The sequence below is a fragment of the Portunus trituberculatus genome, chromosome 28 (assembly GCF_017591435.1).
Source record: "Portunus trituberculatus isolate SZX2019 chromosome 28, ASM1759143v1, whole genome shotgun sequence".
In the NCBI taxonomy this organism is placed as follows: domain Eukaryota; kingdom Metazoa; phylum Arthropoda; class Malacostraca; order Decapoda; family Portunidae; genus Portunus; species Portunus trituberculatus.
Window position 1 is genome coordinate 3,439,770 of NC_059282.1, and position 7,004 is coordinate 3,446,773.

Below are 7,004 nucleotides of genomic sequence, written 5' to 3' on the forward strand. Positions count from 1 at the left end.
CCCTAAGGTTCACTGATCGCATGACATTTCAGATGGCGCTGTGTTGTGACTTATGGCTCATTGAAGCAATATTATGTAGTGTGCAAATAGGAGTCTCGTTTTTAACCCCTCTGTAACTACACACAATGCTTTCCTCACACTTAGCCCTGACCTGGAACTATCTCACGCACGTACGTACAACTAACACCTACTGTAAAAATGTCACACTAGTACCTTGAAAAAAAAAAATAAGAAAATAAATATTAGCCCACATACAACATTACCACACTTAGAATGAAAAGGTAAACAGCTCCGTGCAGGCCTGTTGACCACAAGAATCTAACACGCTATGTCAGCTACCTAGTGACCTGACCCTCAGCACCTGGCGGCTCTTGACCTTCAGGTGTGCACGTGACGGGAGGCGAGGCAGCTTTCCACAACATAAATGGCCAAGACAAATTAATCTGCCACACGCGCCAACAAGGTGGGGAAGCCTGTCGATGTGGACTCAGTGACGCGGCTGCTGGGGCGGGGAGAGACTTGAAGAAGTGAACCGTGACTGGAGGAGGGAATATGAGATGTTGGACTAGAGGGTGGTTTGTGGAGAAGAGATTAGTGGAGGGAAGAAAATCACTAGTGGAAAGATGACTTGAAAGAAGGAAAGTAAGCTTTGGAGGAAAGAAAGTGAGGTAGTAAAGATATAAAGATGACTTGTGGAGGGAAGAAAGTAGCATATTAGCAATAGAAACTGACTTGTGGAGAGAGATATGTGATTTAGAGTAATGAAAGTGACTAATGTGAAGGAAGAAAGTGACTTATGAAGGGAAGCAGCTCGTGAAGGGCGGAGGTTTGACAATGTGAGCGACAATGACTTTTACTCTTCACAATCGTCCCACACAGTCACAGAACCATCATCATTTGCCTCCACTACAATAATTTTTATCCCAGTCTTCTTCATTGTTGTCGCGTCGCCTTCACAATGCATTACTGCTCCCAAAATGCCCTTCAAAACTTTCCCTCTTCATCATAATACAGACTCAATTTAATCATATTACAGACTGGATATTTAACCCCTTCAGTACTGGGACACATTTTTACCTTGAGATTTTTGTACCATTAGACCATTTCATTAACATTAGAGGAACGGTTTATGGAGGTCAGAAGATTAATGGCCACAGTCTTCACCATTTCAATCCCCCACATAAGTTTCTGAAGCTGTATAAAATCACCAAATAGTAAGCAGAATGAATATGCAAATGCGTCGTAGTACTGAAGGGGTTAATTCCACTCTCTCTCTCTCTCTCTCTCTCTCTCTCTCTCTCTCTCTCTCTCTCTCTCTCTCAGGGTCACGTGACACAGACAGCATTCCTACAAAGGCAGAGGCAGCTTGGAGTGTCAGCATAACGAAGGAAGGCGGGAGGCAGCAGGTCAGGGAAGCGAAGGGAAAGCAAGACAAGGTGGAACAGGAGAAAAGAAGCGTTAATTAGCATAGTCTAATATACTTACTTCATCAGGCCGGAAATGGAAACGTAAACAGAGGAACGTGCGTCTCACAGGGATGCAGAAATGAGGCTGCGATGAGAGAGAGAGAGAGAGAGAGAGAGAGAGAGAGAGAGAGAGAGAGAGAGAGAGAGAGAGAGAGAGAGAGAGAGAGCAGAGAGAGAGAGAGAGAGAGAGAGAGAGAGAGAGAGAGAGGTAATAAGACGCATAGCCGATGAGATAAGTGTGAATCGTTCTACTTCATCGTCTTTCTACAAGTCAACCACAGCTCTTAATACGGAACAGAGAGAGAGAGAGAGAGAGAGAGAGAGAGAGAGAGAGACGGACAGACAAAGAAAGCAAAATACACGTACTGACAGCCAGACAGACAAGCGCACACACGCTCACACACACGGGGAGAAAAACAGACAAATGAAGGAAAAAAAACCTGTTATTAGCTCTCTCTCTCTCTCTCTCTCTCTCTCTCTCTCTCTCTCTCTCTCTCTCTCTCTCTCTCTCTCTCTCTCTCTCTCTAAGTCTAATAAAGAAACCACGCACGCGACTACATATAAGCAGAGTGAATAAAGAGAAAATTGATAGACAAAGCAAGGCCGTTCCTCGTGGTTCGTTTTTATCGGTAAGGAAGTCAATAGAGGGCAAGGATTCGCAGTAAGAAACACTACGGAGCATCCAACTATTATAAATCAAAGTAAATGAAGGTAAAAAGGTTGAGCATAACACCTTGTACTAAATATGACAGCTATAACAAAGGAAATCATTAACTCTACAGTCTCCAGTGGTTGAAATCCTTAACCACTTTAGGACCATGACACATTTTTATATCTATTCTGCTTACTATTCGGTGATTTTATACAGCTTCAGAAACTTGTGTGGAGGTTGAAATAGTGAAGACTCTGGCCATTAATCTTCTGACCTGCATAGACCCTTCCTAATGTAAATAAAATCATCTAACTGTGCCCAAAACTCAAGGTAAAAATGTATTCCAGTGCTGAAGGGGTTAATTACTACACATTCCACTCATCATTATTTTTACCCTTTCTTATTTTTCTTCATTAAGTAGCGTAATTGATCGTTATAATGGTATGACTGCTGATGGTATTGATGCGTTGTATTTTATTCGAGTAACGCTAAGGAATTTCACTGCATAGATATAAAGACGGAACAAAACACACACACGAACTTTTCTCCTGATGACATCAATACAGCATACACACAATTGGTCAAGAGTCATCACAAACATCTAGCCACTTACAGTTTTGACCTCTTCTCTCACTCCTTATGTTTCTAGTATAGAGTGCACACAATAGATAAACGCTATGCCTCTTCAACCACTCTACTCTGGCTGCACAATGAGTGCGGGAAGGGCTCAAAACTGTTAGTAGCTCCATCTTTATATGTATATGCAACGCTAAGTATTTTTTCTGTTCAGATATGAAGATGGAGCCACGAACAGTTTTGAGCTCTTCCCTCACTCATTGTGTTGCCAGTGTAGAGTGCAGAATTTGCAGACAGTAAAGGAACGCTATGCCATCCCCAACCACAGTGATAAGCAGCTGATGAAATACCAATAGCACACATAAACTCACACTGCGGAGCTTACATTAGTAGTGTCTCTCAAAGTTATGCGCTAAACTCGAGAGGAAGTCATCGCAGTCGGAAGTGAAGGTCCTCAGTAACGACCTGATAAGAGAATGTGATTACTTTTAAGGACCACTGCTGCAGGTCCCCTTGGTCTCGAGTAGATGTAGTAATGAAGCTAATTATTGCTGCCAAGTCAATGATGTTATTAAACTCATTACTGCTTGTCTGTAGCCGCACAGCGAGAGTTCAGGGAAGCTGTGAAAACGTGTTCCTCGACCCAGATCGGTTCATAGTATGCGTGGCCACGAGCACAGGGCGGGGACATCACGGAGATGGGGTTACGTGTATTGACAGCCGCTGAGACCACTGCCAGTCTCCTTTTTCTTTTTATACAAAAGACAAGTAAGGGCAGTTTCATCACTCCACCGACCTGAGGTACTGAATGTGACACCTCGCCTTCTTATCTCCGTCGCCTCGTTTTGTTATAGCGATGTGTGAACCGTGACCCAAACACTTCAATCTCCCGATGCCACAGAATTCATTAATCTCTTAAGGAATGACAGGAATTTAGGATGCTTTCACCGTCACTCATTTTACGTAAGGAGTTTACCGAAGGACTGTGAAATCAAACCTAAGACTAAAAGCAAAACAAGTAAACATATTGAATCCATAATACTACATGACCTCAAAAAAACACTTCCTGGGTCTCTCGTTATGTCATTTTAGAAAGTTTTAGACAAAAACTCCCCGTTTGAATATTACAAAGTTACATTTCAACTTTAACTGACTCAATCCTAAGCATGTTACCATAAAAAAACCTGTGATATCCTCAAAAGTCGGCAACCTTAACTATTTTTACGGTTTTTTTCTTTTTTTACATTCATATCATTGCATCACGATTTCTTGCACATGTGAGTAGCTTTTTATGCACTTACTTATTTTTTTTTTCTTTTCCTTATAATGTCCACTGCAAATATCACCCGCCACCAGATAGCCTGATAGCCGCTGAGGGCAGGCTAGCACGGGGCGGGGAGGGCCGGGTTTAGAGGGCAGGTTGTAGACAGAGCAATGCAATCCGCTAATTAATAAGTTACATTGCAAGTAAGCAAATAGTAGCCACTAGTAAGTCTGAAGTTTCCAGTAATCGCTAGCGTGTAGGCTATATGGCGCTTCACAACGGAGCAGCAGAAGGATTAATAAAGTCACTCTTGGCAATGGTTAAGAGATGAAGGTTAGTATCAATATGTAGAATTATATGCCAGTGACTCCCAAACTTTTCCCGAGCGATTATCACTTGAGGTCCCGTTCAGTCCCCGTGTATCACCTGCCTCCACTGAAACTTAATTCCGGCAAATATCAATTAATCCACAAGTAGAACACACAAATTAACTAACAACAAGGAACACAACTCAATTTAATCCGAGGAATGAATGTTTCTTCTCCAACAGCTGATCGATGCCAGATTATCTTGTGTAAGCTGGGCAATAATTTTTTTTTTCTGAGAAACTAAAGAATGTAATTTAGCTAAAACCGCCTATGATCGCGAAAGTGCTCATGAACCATCTGGAAATCCTTCGCACCACAGGTTGAGAACCACTGATATACACTATTAGGTTGTACTTACCTACGTGGAGGTGGCCAGTGCGGTGTGAAGCTTGAAGGTCCAACGGCAATCATATAAATTTCACTTATTTTTTCATTCGCTCACTTATAAGCACTTCCCACGATTCCCAGAGATAACAACGGTGCATTTGGCACGGTGAAATACAAATACACACACTAGTAACGTTAAGAAGTTCAATAGTCAGCGGCCGATTCAGATCAAAACGAAACATTGGTAGCGGTGCTGTGTTTCAGAAGCAAAATTTATCATAACAGTGCACTTTCCACTCCTTCAGGTCCTTTTCTGCAGTGCTCGTGTCCCTGGTGTTGTACAGAGGCTGCAGTGGACAAAAGTACGTACACATACTCGTGGTGAGCTGCTTCACATAGACACGTGTACTGGAGACTGACGGGTTTGTTTACATCCAGTAGTGCAATCTCAAACTACGGTTATTTCACGATACGAAATTCTTGTGCAACTTATGATTCATGAACACTATTGGTGATCATAACAGAAAATCATCTTATTGTAAAAGTTCGTCTCTATTTTCACTTTGTTATAACTTAACTTTAGATATAACAGTTGTCCCTTGATTAAGACGGCATGTTATATATTTTCTCCACTTTTATGTCTTTACTTTCATATTGTTACTACATTTCCATGCTACCTTAACTTTTATTCCCATTCTAATTACATGATTTTATTTCCAAAACTACACATTCATTGTAAAAATGATAAAAAGCTACGTATATTATACTAATAAGAATTTACCACATAATAATGATCACAACTAACATGAGCACTTCCATGAGGTCTTAAACATTATAACAACCCCGTACGTGCACCAGTCAGCCACCACGCCTATAATGCGGAGTTAGAGGGCGAGGCTTGTGAAACACCTGAGCTTGTAATTATGTCTAGCCTCAAAGTCTGCTAGAGAACCAAAGACGTGGACGGATAATGCCTGTTCACTTCGACAATTTCCAAGTCATTATTCTCCTCCTCCTCTCCCTCCTCTTTCTTGTCCTCCTCCTCCTCTTCCTCCTCCTCCTCCTCCTCCTCCTTCTCCTCTTCATCCGTGTAACCCGGTGAACTTTTAAGCCACATATAGGGAGAAACAGGTTGCATCATCACCATAACCATCACCACCATCTCTTCTTCCCTCGTGATTCTTGCCTGCATGAGAACTCTGTGTCAGGGAAGACGAAATGTTGCTGTTTGTTACCGCTATTATTATTTGTATTCGTGGTAATGATGTTGTTGTTGTTGTTGCTATTGTCATCATCCTCACCAATACACACACACACACACACAGTCCCACACAGGTCAGAGCCCCACCAATTGATGCCAAAAAGGGAGATTCACGTAACGCAGGTAAAAAGTGGTATCTATTTTTTTTTGCCTACCTCACCTGGCAGTCTTAGCTAAGCACGCCCGCCAAGGCTGCTGGGAAGTGGGCGCCTTACCTTGCTTCATTATTACGATATTTAGTGGGAAATGTTATGTAGTGATCTGGTTCTGTTTGTTTTGTAAGTTTATTAGTGTGGGTATTTTTTTCTCTCTCTTTTTGTAGTGGTGTATATGAGTTGTTTAATTGATTCTTCTTCTTCCTCTTTTTTTTTTCTTTTCTCTTCTTCTTCTTCTTCTTCTTCTTCTTCTTCTTCTTTTTCTCCTCCTTCTCCTTCTCCTTCTCCTTCTCCATTCTCCTCCTTCTTCTCCGTATATTCATGAAAAATTAGTATGTAAAAGCGATACACAAACAGACTCTCTCTCTCTCTCTCTCTCTCTCTCTCTCTCTCTCTCTCTCTCTCTCTCTCTAACACGCACATGCGCATGCGCTCGCTCGCGCTCGCTTCACACACACACACACACACACACACACACACGACCACTATTGCCACATAGCTTATTCTGCATAACTTACACATAAAGACCTTTAAGCTCGACGCACGCAAACACGATGACTTTAAGCAAAACATCACCATTATAGACATCACCATTATAGACATCACCGCGCGGGCAATAATCTTGTAGCACATAATCACTCTTAACCTTAAAACGCGACCTCTTCATCATGGCGCAGATATGATGAGGTGTGAATATGAATTTACTCTCTGATATGGGAATGTTCTTGAGTAGCCTTTTTTTTCAGCATGATTGACGCTAAACTGTATCCATAAAAGCACACAAGATCAAATATTCATGAATTTTACTTGAATGTGATAATGTATAGTTTTTTTTATCTTTTATCTTATTATTTTCATATATTTTTTATGTATGCTGGACACTGACTAGGAGCTTCAAAAATTGTTAGGAAAAAAAGGCAAGCTAGAATTACCAA